The sequence below is a fragment of the Lepisosteus platostomus genome, chromosome 10 (assembly GCF_059453375.1).
Source record: "Lepisosteus platostomus isolate fLepPlt1 chromosome 10, fLepPlt1.hap1, whole genome shotgun sequence".
NCBI lineage: Eukaryota > Metazoa > Chordata > Actinopteri > Semionotiformes > Lepisosteidae > Lepisosteus > Lepisosteus platostomus.
This window is the reverse complement of record NC_142620.1, coordinates 3,837,101-3,857,996: the sequence shown is the minus strand read 5'-3', so window position 1 is coordinate 3,857,996 and position 20,896 is coordinate 3,837,101.

Genomic DNA, 20,896 nt, shown 5'->3' with positions numbered 1-20,896 from the left:
GATCCATGGAAATAAGATAATGTTTAAATGTGTCATTATTTTGGACACCAGTGTTTGGTATACAGAACAAATTTCTAGACCTTTACAATGATCAGAAAGAAACAGATGATGCCATCAATATTCAGATTACAGGAAGACTGCGGAAACATGGTTTAAGTTTAGATAAGGTTTCTGCCTACACAGCTGACAATAGTTGTGCAAATACCCTATAATACATATAATACACAGTGCAATTCTATTTTCCAAACGCTAAAAAAAAATGACAGCATCATAAATGCGTAATGTGCAGGGCATGCAAATGTCAATCTTAGGTTAAATATGATCTATTTAGAATAAAAATGGATAAAACTGGAATATGTGTTTGCTTAAGATGGGAGGAGTCACTATGATGCATGAAAATCCAAAACCCTTTGTCATGCACTATGTTTGGAAAAGTATTTGGAGATGTGAGATCTGATATTTTTAACTGAATTAAAAATCATGGACATGGAAACATCCTTGGGGTTAACCAACCTTAACATAAATTATAAAGATGCTTTGGGCTGGAATTTGCATTTTGGATTTTTGTTGTTGAGTATACTTATTTAATTGAAACACCTACAGGAAACAATCTGGCTGCAATAGATATTGTATGTCTCTTTCTCCTAAGGCTTTTCAAAATACATCAGATGTATTTAGAAATTGCTTATCATGACTGTGATTATTCCCTGGCTGCATTTTATAATCTGTGCCAAGCATAAAATAAAAAAAAAGACATAAACATGATTTAACAGTAAGGTTACGAGATGTAAATGTATAATGTGATTTGTAGAATGGCACCATTTTCATTAAGTTACTGTGTTCTTAAAAAAAGGTCCATGTCACTTTGAGATAGTTAATGATCCAAACAGAATAAAGCAAGGGCAATTAAAGGAATCACAGCCTGCAGATCAGTGTCAAAGCAGCAGCAGCACTGTGGATGTTGTGATTTGTAAACAGTCACAATTTCAAAGATTAATGTTTTTTCGGGTTCCTGACTGGCTCCACCAGTAGGAGTGCTCACATGAAGCTATGAGCTGATCCTTATTTATGCCTTGGACCTTTTGCTATCCAGCAGTGCTGTTATCCCAGGGAGTTCTAGTTACTGCTGGCACTGGCTAGACGATAGTGGGACAAGGTATCCTCAGACTCTGTGTGGCACACAATTTAAAAGGGGCCAGTTCTCTTTTACAGCAGGTACTGTCCAACATGTTCCTCCCTGTTCTGGTATGAACACTGTAGCACTGTGGCTACAGTACAGCTCAGCAGCAATTGGTGAATCTGATTTATGAATGTGCAATAACATAACTGGAGATTTCTAGATTAAGAAAAATATTTTCCTGGCTCAGTGAGAAAACAGGTGTAAATGAGTCCCCACAGACTCCAGACCTAGAAAAAATATATTTATCAGTTAGCAATTGCGTAGAATCTGTTGGTTGAACTTAATATCCAAGCAATGAAGGCAAATACATAGTTAAGATCTGAGAGAGAATAAAAGCCAGCTACACCAAAGGAAAGAGGTTCCACTTCACTGCCATTAATCTAACCTGAAATCGCTCTTTTCTATTTTTGAGTCAGAAACATTGCAAGAAAAAATATCTGCATTCCCCATGAACAGTCTTTTAAAGCGCCGCCAACTTATTTTCTCAGAAAAGCTTGATGAGTTCATTGGTTATGACAGCATCCTGGAGGTTTATATGCAGTAAGCAGCAATATCCTCCCATGCATGGAATCACCAAAATTATGAAACATACTTTGACAGTTATGAATCTGATCTCAAGGCAACCACACACGCCAACACAAAACCTTTTCAATCTTTATCCAAAACTGCCCAGTCTAATATATAGTTTAGCTGTGCTATACTTTTGACCTTCCCTGTCTTATACAAGGTGTCCATACAGCAGAGGTATAAAAAAACCCACCTTTCAGCAAAATGCCTTAATACAGTATAGTGACAAGGAAAACAAATCGCAGATGTGTGAAAGTGCTCTTACTGTAGATGTGTGTGGATAGAAACATGAGAAATCTTTGATGGCCCTAAGTACATAAAAGGCCCAAAGCGTTTTGAGATTCGACAGTTCCTCTTATGTTATTATTTCACAGGGGTTTCAGTGTTTCAGTAGCATTTCTCATTGAGGAATGGAGGAAAAGTGGAGAGCCAAGGCATGCTCACGAAGCTGTGCACAATTTAACGAGTTGTGCTCAGACTCATGCTAGTTAGTTATTACAGGTCTAGCTGCTTCCTAATTGCTGTTTGTCAATCAATTGCACGTGAAAATGTTTTCTGCAATGCACTGCCATCCACTGTTAGTCTCCAGCTCACTGACACCCTACCATGTGTAGGACTAAGTGGTTATTGACAACCAACAGTTAAGTCTGTTTGTTGCTAGCAGCTATGAAATTTAGTTTACTATTCTCTCATTTGACCAATAAATATATATAGAAAAATCTGCAAAATAATAACATTTACAGGCTCAGGACATCTTAAAAACATCTACAGTACTACTCCGATATCTTTGTCATACAGTTAACAACCTTGTCTTCTGATGAAAGAGCCAATTCATAAAATACATACAGTAGCTCTGTGTATAACAGATACACACAAATAACAGATACACACTGTGTTATAATGTTTTATTTTAAAAGATTTTCCCAACAGCAAATTTCGTATGACTAAAGCATACACAATATATTTTATATAAGGGAATATGTAAAGGTTGAATATTTTGGATGTGATATACGGTACAATTTAATTACTCATAACATTAGGGGGCCTACTAAAATAGTTTATAGATCTGATGATAGCAATACAAAAGCATTTGTTTATGCTTTACCAGAATGCCTTTGAAGAACCACACTTAGAAAATAAGATGCCATTTAAATTGAATTTGTTTCAAATTCCTATTGTTGTATATCAAAACTTAATTTACAACAATGTCTGAATCAAGGTTTACTAGTGGATTATCTGTCAAATATAATGAAAATACCCCTTTCTGTATTAGAAAGTATTTTAATATCAGTTTTCAAAGGCTGTCATAAAGTGCAACATTATAAATATTGAGCTTTTGCATGGAGAAAAAAATCCTTCAGTTCTTAAGATATTTTTCAGGCTCCTTTAAGAACATAAGCTGATACAGTATGTTGAAAGTGATTGATGTGTATTCTAGCACTGCATTGCTATCTGACTGTGTTATTTTAAAAAGGCAAATTTGTCTCAGAAACATAAGATGCAATCCATTTGCTCTGACACTGAAAGGTAAAGAGCTGAAAAGCAAACTGAATGGCAAAAATCAATTCCTGAAGGGAGACTGCAGCAGGATGCAACATGATGTCAGCAGTATGGATCCTAGTTAATTCATTATCTATATTCCTCTTTTGGGACTTATTAGGTAAAGCTAATGGAAGATGTTATTGATAAATTCCTTAAAATAGATTTAATAAATCTCATGGTGGCACAGGACACGGTCTTATCAATTTTGCTTTGCATATTGATGGTGACATGCATTGGAGATAATTTATTCAGAGAGCAGATCATTATACTGTACTTGGTTTATCAAACTTTTACTTATCTACTAATGAAATCTTCCAAGTGTTTTTCACAACTTTCCAGGAGCAACTTGTATTTGAAATATGAACAGTATAATATATATACATATGTGTGTATTATAACATACTGTATAATACAATACAGTATAATATACAGTACAATATAAACAACGGTGTACTGTAGACAATGTATTTACTGTATCAAGGATTATTGAACTGTTCCATCCTAGGAGGTACTGTAGGTATAAAGATTCCAAGTGGGTGTCAATATTTAATTATTTATTATCTGGGGGAACCCTATTGAGAATGAGTTAATCGGTGGAGGCTGCAAAGGAAAAAGCAAAGGTAGAGGGTATTAGAAAGTGGAAGTCGAACATACGGCATGGGAGTGAAAGATGAATTGGTGATGGGGGTTGTCGACAGGGATGACAAAGAGGATGGAGTGGGAACAGTCTCTCAAAAAGATAAGGTCCAGCAGATGGTTGTTTTGTGAGTAGATGGAGAAGTTGATTGCATGCAGTAGAGGCAGTATCCCAGCTGAGAAGCTGTGGTTGGAAAGGTGAATACTGAAGTCACTAGATCACTGAAGAAGGAGCAAGTCTAGTTCATCAAACAATTGTGTAAGAGGCTGAAGTGGTGGAAATGATTCAAAGCTGAGGTGAGTAATTTACTTTGACAGTGTGACGCCACTTAATGGTTTTAACAAAGAGAAAGGAAAGCAATATACTGTATTTGGCTGTAACAACAGTACCAGACTTAAGTATTAATACAGTACTTACTGTCTGAAATTTCAAACTGTCAAACCAACCTACAGCATGACATGTTCTGATGGAAGACCGTCTTGTTTCTGCAGTTCCTGCAGGAGTAACTAATTGATCCCAAATTTTTGTTTGAATGCTTGAAAGACCACATGGGGCAGATTTAAAAAATTGGGCAGGACTGTGTTCAACAAACGATCACCACAACAGAAGGGAGTGCCTAAACATGGGCATAAAAAGAGATGTCCTTTAAATTTCCACTCTCGTCAGTGTTTTGTTGTTCAGCTTAGAACATTCCCTTGGGCTGATTTTTTCAGTACCTTACACTGCGACTTTAAGAATTTTGCAAATTTTAATTGACTCTGCCTGCATTCTTTTCTATTCAACACTGCCAAGTGTCTGTTCCCTGAGTTTGTTGCATGCATTCCTTTGAGGAACAAATCCCAAGGCCTTCAGAATTCTAGTGTTCCACAAAGCTCGTGTTTCTCGAAATTATTATTTCACTGAAATTCTGTGAAAGACCTACAGTACCCTTGTTAACAATTTCTCATATGGGAAACTGAAAACCATACTCTATATCGAGCTTGCTCCATTTTTTATACTCATCCCAACCTTGAATTTTAATTTATTTTCACTTTTGATATAAAAATGTTTTTTTTTTTTATGTGGATGAGGCACAGAAGGATAAAACATGCATTCATTTTTTTCAGTTTATTTTCATTGAATAAACTGTGACAGTTCCAGTATCAACACATAAGAAAGTGTTAGGCATAAAGTAAGGAGAAGATACAGACCATATTTGCAGTATTAGTAGTAGGTCAAAGTTAGAATTTCTATTACACTGGTGTTTGGACCCAGACCATTGAAATCTAACATGCTGTATAGCTGGAATGTGAATAAAGAAATTTATAAATAGGTAATCAATATGTACAGTATAAGTTGTTTATTAGTAGCCTAAATTGCATTATTCCAATAGTATTTTAATCTATTTGTTTACATAAACTGTATATTCCATGGCAAATATCCAAATATTTCAGAAAGTGTAAATTCCAGATTTAGAAAACATAGTTTTTTTTCGCTCTGCATGTAAAGATAAAAAATAATACATTATCAAAAGTATTTTTGATAATATCATGTTTTATATTACACTAGCTGCATGATTAAAGCTTTGACCAACAGCAATGTCTGTTGCAGATAGTGACTGCATCTGAAAGAAATACAAACTTCAATTCAGGGCTCATGGGCATAACATAGCACAGTAAAGCTACGAAAGAAATGCAACTCTTGAAAAAGTGCTTTATACCCAGCACTGAAGAAAAAATAACTACAACCCGAGATTCGCTTCTGTTCATGACACTGAAGAGTCAGCCTTAGTTTGACACAGAGGGTGGAAGTAAAGTGAAGGTTTAGGCACTGCGCTCTAAACTGGATTGTGTTATATTAGACACCAATTGTTATCTTTTCAACCTTTTCTGTATAATTGTGAAATGATTCCTTTTAATACTGGAAATATCATCCTACAGCAATAGTTAACACCAGTTGATTCAATTATTCACATTAATCTTCTCACACTGCCATTTCATTCTATTTTAAAAATGAATTGAAATCTGAATCTGAAATCTGAATCCCAGTTGTACTCACCAAAATAATTCTGATGACATAAATAAGCAAGATTTAATTTGTGTGGCTTGTATTTACTGTATATAAAACCTAAATTAATAACAGACATTAAATAAGTAGACTTACAGTAAATAGGGTTATTTTCAACATTTGGATGAAATCCTCACATGGAAAAGTACACTAGTTTTCATATATGTCCTGAATATGAAATAAAAACATCACTTTAGATGTAGACTGAAACCATTATCGTCCTTTAGGAGTCAGTAATGTTCCACTGCAGTGTCGATGAGAACTTGATGATATCTGTTGAACGCTCCTGTAGCAAAAACTCCTGCAAGGATCTGTAAAAGAATGGGTTAATTTTTACCTTCCTGCAGAGAGAAACAAAGAAGGTATACTCATAATTTAGTTATACTGCTCATTTCAACAAAAACAGAAATTAGTATTTAAAATAAACTCATAAAAACACTTGTATACAAAAAAAATTCTAAATTTGATAGAAATACATTTTACTTTCTATCTGGTGTCTATCACAGTTAAACCCTTAGGATGATGGCAGCTGTTCATCGTCCTTGCCACTTCAGACAGCAGAAGAACGTGCGAAGAGATATAACTGACATATAATTGTTACAGCTAATTTATCACAGATACATTTACTACTCATTTAGCCTCTACATTTTGAACCTAAGAATAGCAAATTCGGCAGCTTGCCCTGGTAGTTTATTCTGTACTCCTGTGTCTCTATATAGAAGTGTTTTTTTTTTTACTATCCACACTGGGTCTGTATTTTCCTTTGAAAACTCTGATCTCCATTTGAAACACCACTCAAACAGACACATCCACCTGAACCCCTTTCTAAGTGCTGATCGTACAAAGCCTGTGCATTTGACAGAATTTTCAACCATCTGTTCCAGCCCAAAAAACTGGTTCAGTCAGCAAGTCTTAGAGAAGATGTATTCATTTACATTTCAAAAAGCAATGGGAATAACATTATGGTTTGCCACATTACGGATATTTCCTGTTGTTTTTTCCACTCAAGTATTGTGCCCTTTTGCTGCTTTAAAAACAGTATTACGTGCTTCTAGCCTGAACTTGCCAGATCTCAGATGTTAAGTATGGCAGGTCAGTGCTGGGATGAGAAAGTCCCAAGGAATACCAGGTAACAGTAAGAGGTGTGGGTGAAGTATTATACAGAATGGCTTGCTTCCCTGTAGACCACAATTTAAAAACTGATTCTCCAGCATGGTGACCAAAGATAATACCGGCCATTAGATGAGAGGCTATCCTGAGGTGCTGACTCTTGGTCACTAAAGATCCTACAGTATATCATTGTTCAGAAGAGTAGGAATCTTAGGCCTGTTATCCTAGCTAAACTCCACTCTAAGTTTTTACAACCAGGCCTACCCTTTGTTTCCCAATGTTTAAATTATTGATGCAAGTTCTCACATGTGGTATGCAGTACAATGACCTTTCCATGTCACCTGGGTAGGTGCTTCACATGATGGATGAAAAGGGGCCTTTGCTTTATATAAGATGTTCTTGGATCCCTTTGAATGAAAGGAGCTACAGTATGCAACTTTGAGGATTTTAAAATTATTATTTAATATGCACTTCTTGATTCAAGAGCCATTATACGAAGTAAGGTGTTGTCCACTGTGCTAAATTGAACCCTTCTGCTGCAGTTTTCTCAAGAAGAAAACACATTGTTCTTTCCAACAATACACAGCTAAATGTAGTACAATGTGTAAAAAGAGGAATAAGTGGCAAAATAAGCCGAACAATACAAAGTCTGCATCTACATATTTTTTTACCTCAAGAAATTTAAGGTGAAACAGTTCATTCTCAAAAGCCCTTGAGAGCAGTGCTGAGCTTCACTTCAATATTACCAGAGAATCGAAGTTTTGTTCTGTGGGTGGTGCTGTAAATATCACTGATTACTTCTGTGTCACAGGCTCTACAGCGTTTTATACTAGGGGTTGTGCTTTTTAATAGATATTCATCTATCTACCAAAAATACCTTTATTGTTTGTTGCTTGTTTCCCTTTGGCTCACCAATTTTATTTTTTCATTTTTACAGCATTAAGTATCATATAGCACTACATGATTGAACAGGCTTTTGAGAGGTAACTGTGTTTCAATAACTAAACAGGGACAGTCCTCAATTATTATTGTCATGTGTTGTGTTGTGTTTGTTATATGTTGTGTTTGGTGTGTTGTGTTTGTTATGTTGTGTTGTGTTGTGTTACCGGAGTGGGAAAATCCATGAGAATGCAGGCTGCAAAGGTAGAAGCAGAGGTTTCAATGCAATTCAATTGTGAGCAGTAAAATAAAAGAGGAAACAAAATATTCAGAAGTGGAACTTTCTAAAGGCAAGAGCCTTCTCTATCACAAGCCTAAAGCTGTTCACCAACCTAAATCTAAAATGTTTATTTTTATTTTGTTTTTAATTATAAGACTAGAAAAAGAGAAAGCAAGCATTTCATTTAAAAATATTCTGAATTCAATGCCATATTCTTAAGTATCTCATTAAATCACAATCATTGTTAGAACACAACATGTAAAGCTTATTTTGGTGATTCTGTAAAATAGAACTAGCGTGAAGATCAAGGGTTTTACAGTAAGTGCAAAATCTGCACTAGATGGTAATACAGTACGTTTAGTATTTATTTGTTACGCTGTTATGTTATCTAAGAAATACGTTTTATGCTGCCTTTCAAATTGAGTATTAGTGCCACCCTCAGCACTCCAGTGTGAGGTGCATTCTCATTAACATTTTCTCAATCAGCTTTGATGATGATGTGCAGATGGGCCATTTCTTTAAAATATGAGTTTTACTCAGACCATGTTTCCTGAGTTGTAATTTAAAATTTCATTACAGCGCATAACACTATGTGAACTCGTATATCTGCTCTGCAATTGTGTGCTTTACATTGTTTTTTTTTTATATTTGCATTGTCATTAAGTAGAGGCTATTCCTCACTTTAATATATCTTTTTCTGTACAGTATGTCCTAACAGTTGCTTTTTCCAATCATTTGGAAAATATAGACTGTATTGATATATACAGTATATATGTGTAACTTTAATTTGCTTCCACTGTATAGTGCCTTGCTTATACAGTGTATTTTTAAAAAATTGTAAATAGAGCAATTATTAAATGTATAAACTACTACTACTTCATTATTACTGTGACATAATGCTCAGTTAACCAAGTGAGGCATTTTTGCCATAGCGTATCATTATTGTACATGGAAAAATGAAATTGCTGGTTACATTTTCACTCCAATGCGTCACCAATTAGAATTCAGTTATTTCGTCTCTCTTAAAGCTAAATGGTTAATGCCTCATACACAGATACTCACATTATACAACTACTGTAAGATTAACAGTTAATGCTGAAAAATGAAAGGTATTTTGTTTCGATAATAAACTCTGCAGTGAAAATAGAAAAGCAGATACGATATGATTTAGATGTGGTCATGCAAAGGATTATACTGTTTATGAATGAATTTGCATCTAAATAGCAAGTGCCATGGGGCAAATATCTTATGTCTTGTTCCAACCTGTCACCATGATGCCAATCAACCAGAGAACACATATGACATCAGTCTGAGAGAGTTTAATGTCACCGAAAAAAATAGCAACACAGAAGTCAAGCAACAACAGATTAATTTAAATAATGACAGGTCACAATGGCTGCCACAGAGGGAAGCTATTAAATGCCAATGATAGAAGTGAACTAGCCAGCAGCCATATCACTCTGCAACTCACAACTGGCAGCCCCCTGAAGCTGGATGGAAGGTTGCTGCTGGAAGAGGTGTTAGTGGGGCCAACAGGGGATGCTCATCCTGCGGTCCATGTGGGTCCTAATGCCCCAGTATAGTGATGGGGACACTATACTGTAAACAGGCCCTGTCCTTCAGATGAGACGTAAAAACCGAGGTCCTGACTCTCTGTGGTCATTAAAAATCCCAGGGTGTTTCTCGAAAAGAGTAGGGGTGTAACCCGAAATTTCCAAATTCCAAATGGCCAAATTTCCCATTGGTCCTTACCAATCGTAGCCTCCTAATAATCCCCATCTATGAATTGGCTACATTACTCTGCTCTCCTCCACACTGATAGCTGATGTGTGGGGAGCATTCTGGCGCACTATGGCTGCTGTCGCATCATCCATCATCCAGGTGGGGCTGCATATTGGTGGTGGTGGAGGGGAGTCCCCATTACCTGTAAAGCACTTTGAGTGGAGTGTCCAGAGGAGCGCTATATAAGTGTAAGCAATTATTATTATTATGAACTGAAAAATTGTGAACTGTGAATTGTGAAATTGTAAACTGATGTGAAGAAGGTGAACCCATTTTATCATTCTAGCAATGATGGTAACCTGACAGGGATTTGACAGTTTGAGTCCCATCAAATCACCTATGACCCCCTGAAATGAAATTTAAGGGCAAAAAGACGTAAGCACTGGTTTCTTTTAAGTCGCCAGCAAAGTTGTCAAACAGTTGCTCATTTTGCCTATCTTTACACAGTTGTCATCAACATTATTTTGTAAATCAGATTAGAAAGATTTCATACTAATGAAGTACAAATTTCTTACCATTAAAAATGACAAAATCACTGCTGAATTAAAACTAGAGTTATCATTTGTAAATAACCCTACAGTGTTAAGTTTCCACAGCATGACTGGAAAGTTCACACCCAGTTCTTTCTATTCAGTCCTGAACTGAGTGACACTCAATTTTCTGTTTTCCATAGCCTTTTTGTCTGCATTGAGTGCAAAGTGATAGTTTGGTTGGCTTCTGACTTGGGGAATACCTTAACCTGAAAGCATTAAGCTCCTCTGCACATCATCACAATAGCAGCCCTGCTTTTCTGTGGTGTCAGAAATAACACGCGCCCTCAGTTTCTTTCTTAACAAGTGGAAATTGAGATCATGTTATACTGTTGATGTGTTTTTTGTATTACATGGCCAAGATTCAAAATCTAAAACAACATGCAGTACACATTAAAAACAAGGTAAAAGGTACACAAATTTTGGAACTGTTCATATACTACAACTTTTAAATCACTCTTTCACCTACTTCCTGTGATTAAGAATATTCTGAATAACAGGGGTGGAGGGGTGGCTCTGTGGTTAAGGATCTGCGCCTGTGGCTGGAAGGTTGCTGGTTTGTATCCCGTGGCTGGCAGAGGAATCCTACTCCGCTGAGACCCTGATCAAGGCCCTTAACCCCAACTGCTCTAGGGTTGCTGTACAATGCCTGACCCTGCGCTCTGACCCCAAGCTTCTCTCCCTGTCTGTGTGTCTCATGGAGAGCAAGCTGGGGTATGTGAAAAGACAAATTCCCAATACACGAAATTGTATGTGGCCAATAAAGTGATCTTAGGGTTAGAACAATCATTTCACAGATTTGCTTTTATAAATAAAATTTATTATTTGATTATTTATAATTATCTAATTTATAATTATGATCTACAAAAGCAGCCACATAAGCAAACCTAAAGATATTTGGTCCATTACAGTCAATGTTTAATGGTTATATTCTATATTATATATTATGCTCAATTTATGTATTCAAAATACTCCTGAGATATTAACATTCCTCATGACTAGTGTACCAGAACTAATATTGTTCCATATATACTGTAGAATTAATATATTGTTCCATATAACAGGGTATTCTATCTTTATTTTTAACTAAAAAATCCAGTATAATAAATTAGTCTTTGTTTATTATTGCTGAGTTCCTGATGGCACAATTTAGTGAGAAACTCATTTGTTGTAAACCAAACAAAGAAGTTGTAATGACAAAAACTAATCATCCATTCTACAATGAGCATGGGTTAAAGACAATCACAGAACAGTCCATAATCACTGGTCTGGAGATTATGCTGCAGTTCTGTCAAGTCCTTAATCAAATGACAATGCTGTAGCTTGTTTAAGTGCCCAGGCTGTATAATATACTTCACATGCTGTTTTCAAATATATTTTGTCAGTAGTTGCCAATAGATATTTGTGAACCTTTAGCATGTGCAAACAGACCTTGAGCTGGCTGAGCTCAGATATCGATTATAGTGTCACTCTTTTTGATGAAATTTCCACAATGCATGATAGTCTAAAATATCTTCATTTTGATTATAATTATTAACATTTTCTTTAATTAATATCACTGTATGAATTTTGCTGACCTTTGACATTCCAAATACACATTACTTGTTTTTAATAGTACTCATACTGTACATGTTTTTAACGGGTGTCCATCTGACAAAGAGACTATCTGCTTTTGTTAGAAGGGGGGTGAGAAAGTGTACCATTAGCTCTTTCCATTGCTGGTAGTGCCAGGTGGGGGACTATACTGTACTGTCTCTGAGAGCTCTGGTAAAGAACGCTGAAAAAAGGCTTTGTGCTGTGCTGGGAGAAAACCCTGAAAGACCATACTGCACTGCCAGTAATGTTTGCAGAGATTTCTCAGTGTCGAGTGTATTTGTCTGTGTGTGATGGTTTGATATTTTCCGAGCGATTAGCTGTGGTATGTTGTAGCAGAGGGACACTGCCATCTGGGAGAGTTATGAATTACCCACTTGGAGAGTAATACCAGTTAGGCCTCATCCCCAAGGCTGTTTATGTTCAAGCTAGCATCGGGGTGACCTTCTGTTTTTAAGAACTACCTTTAAATAAACTTCTCCAAAGGCCCTAGAGGAGCAAAGCCGTTTTCTATTTTCCATTGACTAATTTCAATATAACTGTGTCAAGCAGAAACAGAGTGGGAAGTCTGGCCTTTTCAAAGAAATGTATCATACTGTAGATATTTATGTGCATTACCATTAATCCCCTGTTGTCTTCTAAACTACTTTCACTTTTACTGTTGAACTACTGCAGAAAATGCTTTTATTGACATTTGTTTTTGCCTTTGTTGGAATATAAGCAATGCAATCTACTGCACACAAGTAATTGTAATTGTCATATTCATATATATTGCATATCAGACGATTCAGAATACACAAATATAAGCTTGTCAGAATAACATCACTTAATAAAAAGATTAAAAATGAAACTTAGAAACTTAGAACAGACTGTGTGTATTCTGTCTGTAAAATCCATATTTCTAACTTGAATTATTTGACGAAAAATAGTGCTCTACAGTGTTTATTTTGTTTTGAAATCTAATTTTAAGTTTATAGTTTATCAGTCATGGTTATCTGTTTTATCTAATAAAGTTTGTGAACTCAATGCCTAAAAAAAGTTTCAGTGATTAATACGTTTCCAACATGCCTCTTAAAAAGCTATTTTCAAAACACCAGCTTTGTAAAGTGAATAGCTTATAGCTGTTTTTGAAAATTAATAATTTTTAAATATTTTTTCTCTAAGCCTGCGGTTGTTTATTTACCTACATAAACAAAGATGTTTGTTTATGTAGGTAAGCAAAGGCCAGAACCAAAATGAAGTGTAACATACTGTATAACTTACGACAGCTGCTCTGGCTGTATTGTGTAACAGAGCTCTGAGTGAATTTTGAAAGGGTAGCCCATGAGTGACAGGTAATTAATTGTAAGCGAAAAGCTGTCAGTTTAGAACCTGGCTTTAAAACAAAGTTAAATGCTAAAAATCGAGGTCAATGACTACTGTTAAAGATTGTTATGGGTTGTTCTCTAGCTGCAGTAAAACCTCCCACCCAAGCCCTACGTTTATTAACATGTAACTTGATTAATAAATCTTCATGTTCTTTTCCATTATGGTGGCTATGAGATGCCTTGTCAAAATGCAGCCCTGTAGTCCTTTTTCATTTTTAATTAAACTGCCAAGATGGTTAGTTTCTTGATGGTCTTAGCACACACATCAAAGGGGAATTTTGTATTGTTACCAATCAGATTCTTACTCATAAACAAAACACCCACAAAGTAACAAAAAACAATGAACACCTCTGATTGGAGCAGATGTCTGAATCAAATTTGCTAGCTGTCGACATGTTTGTGCCTTTCTTTAAACATTCTGAGGTCTCATCAAAATGTCTTCAATTATGTGGATTTTCAAAGAAATCAGCAAATGGTTTATACAGAAGAAACAACTGTGAAAACTGCTGGTACAGGGAAGAGCTACTTTGATGGAGTGTTTGCAAGAGTAAGCCCAGCCTTGGGCTAAATTCTGCATATGTCAAACTTGTTAAGCAATAATTGTGTTTGTGCATGCAAATTTCTAATTATAATTTAATTACTCCTCACTTTTTAATGTTTGGTCTCCTCTAGATTACTAATAACAATATTTTTTATGGGTGCTTTTACAGAAAATGAAAAATATATATAATTACTTTTGTACAGTAGTATACTCACTTACAGTAGCTAGGAATCTTTTAGTTTTTAACACAAAAACATTCTGTGTAAAATCAACTGAGTCAAAATCAAAATGAATGTTTGAGCACCGTGTATTATGAAATATTATATATTTTGAGCACCATTTCTTTACATTCCTCTGTTGGAGTGTACATACTGTATAGACACTTGAGACTGAAAAGAAAATATTGGTCTTCCCTCCATAATGATTTAGAATTACTACACTACATACACACACGCTCCAAACGTGATCGCTAGATGCTTCCAGGTGTGATTTTACACACTGGTACTTCCAGCAGTGTTGTGTTATGCTAATGCCAGGAGAAGACAAGATTTGGTTTATGATATGCTAATGTACGATGTGTTCAGCCCTACCTTCCGTTCGCTATAGCGTAGCTGCAGACTGGAAACTTTCTGTTGGGATAGCAGAGAGAGGAACAGTTACTAAGTTGAGCTCTAACTTTAAATAAACGATGAGCAATGAAAACACTGAAGCTAACAGTCTCCTCTTAATACTTTTACAGTTACAGCAATCCCATGCTTGTATCACCGGGACCTGTAACGCTAACATAATAAAACAGTGCAATCGTTTAAATTCTAGTCTTGTTTGTTATTTATTTTTAAAGAAGTAAATCATGTGTTTCTTATCCAATTTACAAGCCTTACCTCAAACTGATAACATGGCGGGGTCACTCTCACTGCTGAGCTATGACCTGGTTTCCATGGCAACACTCTTAGGCCTAAAATATGAAAATTAAATTATAATACTGACACTTCTCAACAAACCTTCAGAGGTTTGCTCTTGTTAGACCAAGTAAAATAAATTGTAAGACTTTGTGTTATGATTTAAAACCTTGCAAGCATTCTGAGTGATTATTGCAATAATAACACCTGGATATCTCTTTTGACTTCTCTGAGTTCTGAAGGGAAATGATATTGATCAGTGGATGATCACAAACAGTCCCAAATTCAAATCAATGCTGTCCAATTGGCCAATATCTTAAATTATAGCTACATTTTCAGCTCCTCCTTTTCTTTTTTGTTTTTGTTGATGTAACTTGAAAGAAAACAGTTAATAATGCTGAGCTGAGCTGCTTTTTGCAAACAAGTGCAAATGACAAGCTCTTAAAACTACAGTATTTTCTTATCGATCTGCTAAGCTGAAGAACGAGTTCCTTCATGACCTGCAAAAGCATCCTACTTCAAACATGGATTGTGTTCCTGTTTAGAAGAAACACCAAACTGTACTATTTTAGATAAGAAAAAAAACTGCCTAACTAAGAAGAGTGAAAATATGTAAATATTCTGCAGCTATTTGTAGGGGTACACATTTACAGTATGAAAATATATATTTTTATAAAAATGTAAATCGAAATGTTTCTCTTGGCTTTTACATGAGTTAGTTGTACAAATAGTACAAACAAAGCCTTTTAGAAATGTGGAATCACTATAACAACAAGACCCTCTTCTCTTTCCTTGTCTAATCCATACATAGATCTGTGGTCAATTTAATCTGACATAAACCCTGACCCATTTCGATTTCTTTCCAAGATGAATACTCCGAAGCACAGTTATTGACTGCTGTGTATTTCATTTCATTGCTTCCCTTCACTTTCTGTGTTATGTGAAAGTGCATACAGTAATTCACAATAGGCCAGTATTCTTTGCATGTTTGCAGGGTCCTGCCATCTTTCTGACTTTCTGCTAAGGTTCATTTTACAGTGTGACACGCACTACATACACACTGTACAGAGGTTACATGAGTGCAGGCTTGTTCATTAAAAAAAAAACAACATTCTATGATCTACTGTTCACTGTTATTTTGTGAGGGGATGTAAATGTAAACTTAGGCAGAAAAAAAAACAGAAAGTTTGTCCTAGGATCAATAATCTTTTCAAGTTACACACATCACAGATCATGACAATGAGATATTCTGGGCCTCTACTGGGATTTACAATAATATTGTAATCTCAAACTGCCTGGGGGAACTGTTATTTGTGTTCAGAAATATATTGGGATAGAAGAGGAACCCCCTAATTATGAGGTATGTGTTTAGAATCATACTGTAAATATATAGGAATGATAATTTCTTAGCGTTGGGAAACGTTCATGCTACTGCTTTTTCCCATTCAGATATTTTTGGCATTGCACAATGATTTAGAGACACATAGTTTATTAAGCAGCCAATCAAAATGCATTACAAAACAATTTTAGACATAAAGAAAATCAATTGAAATCAAAATAAAATGCAGATAGTTAAAACAGAAAAGACTATAATTAGTTAAAAGATTGTGGATAAAACAAAGTCTTTAGGTAAGTTTTTAAAATATTAAGAATATGAAGAGCTGTTAAGTTAAAAACAAGTCCGTATATTCCACTCTTTATTTTACAGGCAGCCAATGAAGAGATTGCAACACAAGGAAGATTCTGACAGAGATTTTGTAAGGACACTTAAAGCACTTTTTTGAATAAATGATTTTGAATGATGTCTTCCACATTATTTTTAATAATAATAATAATAATAATAATAATAATAATAATAATATAATTCAATGAAAGGGAAATGCATGTATGAGTTCCTTAACATTAGATATACAGTAGATACACAGGATATGATTTAAGGAATGTTGTACAAATGAAAAAAAGAAGATTTAATGATACTCTGAATATGAAGTTTACAAGTTGCAATGAAATCATAAAACACATCAAGATCTCTGGCTAGTACATCGGGGGTGAATTCAATATCCACTGACTATCCCCACATTTAAAATTTAGTAATCCCATGCAGAGCCAACATACATTTCTCTTTTATCATAATTTAATTGATACAAAAATACAAAATTATGTATTACACAAGGTGCTCATCACAACATTAACACTTTACTCCACACTGTTTTTTTTATTTTTTAAAATAAGATTTAGTGTTAGTTGTGAGATTGCAGTGATGCATTTTACCAATTCTAAAAACAGAAAAACATTAGCATTTACAGTTTTAAAAATATTGTTTAATTTTATGAAATCTCATTTTAATTGCTTTTACTGTAAATTGTGGTTCTGAGTACTCTATGGTGAGTGTGAAACAAATGTTTAGCACTTAATAATTCAGAAATTCAACAGGCTGAGAAATGGCATTAGATGATCATGTGTACACAGCACTCTGTAAACTTTGAGGAAGAATCAGTGTAAAAATACTGACATACTTTATACAGTGCATGTATGCATGAAGCTTTAAACTCCAAGAACTTGTCTAGACTGAACAACTAATTGGTTTTGTCATAATACTGACAGAAAACTTGCTATTGTCAATCAGCAGTATAGCTATATTCCAAACAATAAAAGATGTTTTCTGTTGAAACAGAAACCTACATATTTATCTACAGCACTACATTGTGGTAAAATAGTTGTCAAAGTCCAGCTGAATTGTGTTTATCATCAGCACAAGGTCAGTTCCATCTGCACTCCACATCAATGTACTGAAAAATAAATAAATGCTGTCGTGTTATCTCTGACGCCAACATTACTCACTGAGATAGACATGTTGTGTTTGTTCCCTGCTGAAGAGAAACTAGTGAGCTGGAAGTACATCCACCTTGGACTTGTTTAAAAGAAAAGGTAGTTGTATAAAAGGTTAACGGGAGCCCACAAGCAGCATTAGAAGAACCTACAGTACAAATTTCTACTGTACACTTACAAATATGTATTTGCAAACCCTTTGTTTAATTTGACTTTCAGGCCTTTAGAGTGTTAATGATCTGTGGTTATTTCTTATGGTTTTGGATTACTCAAACCTGTTTTCTGTTAACTTGTTATGATGTGGGAGATATCCAGGTGGTTGCATAATTCTGGATCGGCTGTAATTTAATAATCTTACTGCGATTGCTCTTTTGTGTTTGTTGAGTGTTTGAGTAGTACTGTATCTTTCTCTGACATATCCAAATACTGAGCTCCAGTAATATGACTTCATGAAAATCACCAGATTAGAAATGTACAGTATACTGTATAAATGACAAAAATGATTCCCTGCCTGAGTAATGAAGTCTGGCTGCAATTGGCATGGCTGAACAGAAGCAGCCAAGACAATGAGAAACTTAATAGTCAACTACTCTACTCCATGAGAGACAGTTCATTTCCTGGAAAACAGAGGGTCAATACACTGATCCACTGTTACATCTATCTAGTCCATCAGTAATCATGTTCCAATTACAATGGCTACAGCATGCGAAAATCTAAGAAATAACTACTACATCAGAAGAATGACTGCAGCTTAAATGTTCTGAGGAAATTCAGTGGTAACATGTTGACAGTTATGAGATTAAATCTCTGTCTTTTGTGGGCAATGGGGCAGGATCTTCTTTAACACAGAAATGGCTTAAGTGAAGCTATTCATTGAGTCCCAGTTTTCTGGTCCTGCAATACAAGTGAACAATACAATATGTTGCTTTTCCATCAGGACATTGTCAAAGTCTTTCTGTAGCCAGCTCCCGACTTGAGACCCATTGAGTATCTTTAGAACCAACTTGTCAAAATCAACAGCAGAACAATGACTGCACCAACTAGCTGCAGGTGTGCAGGAACACAGACAGAACAGACTACAACAGTCTTTTTAGCTTTTCAGGTCTATGTGTCAATATTGCCATTAATTGTTTCATTCTCTGTGTGGCCCTTCCTCATGCTAAAGCTATAATGTTTTCATTTTAAGAGTGCATCTTGATTGTATTTTTTCACATTATCAATGTCTTTGATGTTTAAAATATTTGATAAAATCCATAAGACCTGAGTGTTTAATTTCATATTTTACATACATTTATAAAAGTCAGATAAACATTTATAGAATTACACCCCCCCTCCCAAATTAAGTAAAATTATGACAGCAGCTGAAGATTGTGTGACAGTAGAATCACTTACTGAGATTTGGGAAAACGTTGACTTAACCTGTTCGTCACGACTGTAATCCCTCCCCCTTAAGGGCCCTCCGGCTCTTTCACATTTTAGTTGATTTTTTGCACCTGCCTCCTATCCAGCGCACCTTAAAAGCCAGACACTCACTCTGTTCTGGTCTTTGCATTGGAAGAGGGACGCCCAGAGGCCCAGAGGCCCAGAGGCCCAGAGGCCTGCCTACTACCAAGTAGCCCTATGCCTGCGGCTTGAGGGAATAGGCCTCCTATCAGCGTCCTGACCCAGCTAAGTTCAGAGTGCCTGGCCTCGTCATCCCCGTTTTTATTCCCTCTCCCTGCACCAGGTCCCGTTCAGGTTTTAACTTTGTCTTATCGTCGTCTCTCCTGGATTTTATGGTTTTTGGACTACTGGACTTCGCCCCGGTTTTCCCCCTGGACTCCCTCGGACATGATTGCCTGGACCGCGCCCCCCCCGAGCACCAGTGCAGTATCGTCACGTCCCCCTGTTCGCCAACCTGCCCAGTTGCTCGTCGTCTCCTCCTCGTGTCTGTTTCACTCCCTTCCAGATTCTACTGTCTGCATAGGGTCCTGAAAGATGCATCGTAACACTGTTTGGCTGGCAGCCAATCTCCTGGCCACAGGTTGGGGAGATGGGGAGGCCATGCTTACTGAAAAGTCAACCTAAGGGTAGCTGTAAAGGGGGGAAATGGGGTAAAGGAGGGATTCAAAATCAAGCAAGCAAGAGGAGAGGGTGCCGTGAGGTACAGTATATACAGTATTGGAACTGAGACAATTGCATCAGGTTTAGCTGTGAGTTGCTGCAGCTGAGCTTAATTAGCTCAGCTGCCTTCATCCCTCATGGACCTTCGTTAGAACTCCATTAATCTATCGGTACTGTAATGACTGACACTGATGATTTCACTTTTGTAAAAGGTCACAATAAATCTCTTAAACATGATAAATACACATTTTCATTGGTTACATCCCCACGTATGGTTTAGAGCAACCTTAATAAGTCAGTAGAATACAAAATACAGTATACACTCATAGAGTTGATAAATAAATGAGAATTTTCATCTCTGAAAAAACTCACTAACTAACTTATTCTGAGCTAATTTGTTCTGTATTACATCTGCATTCATTTTTTATTATGTCACGGACAAACCATTGTGGTACCCAAAAGACTACCAACTAAATTCCAGTTTTTGTTACCTTGACAACATGTTAGTATAAAACCTGCAATGCAAAGAACAGTGATATGCACCCATGAAAATCCCTTTCATATCAACCTTTAATTTTTATCAATGCTATTACGGTTAATATATCAGTGTTTCTCATTGCTTCCAGTAATGTGTTATCTATCTTTTTTTCCAGGGTTTTTCTTGTGTAATTTCTCTCTTAAGATTCTATATTGGGAGCTAAGATAAAATGTGAATTTCATGCCCTCTGTTTGGCATTTTCAAAAAGTGTGTATTATGGCTTTTCCTCTGACACGAATTAAGAAATATGATATTAAGAAATGTTATTGGGTAGGAAGCAATGAACAGAAAAAAAAACTTTTTTCTGTTGCAGATAACGATTAGGTTATTTCATTAACAGTTGCCTGATTGTATAATTATTATCATAAGTAGGAGTGATAGTGGTAGTTTCAGTCAGTGGTAATATTTATTAAGAAACAATGAAGGTAATACAAAATTCCATAATCACCAGACTTCAGTTACCAGAAAACACA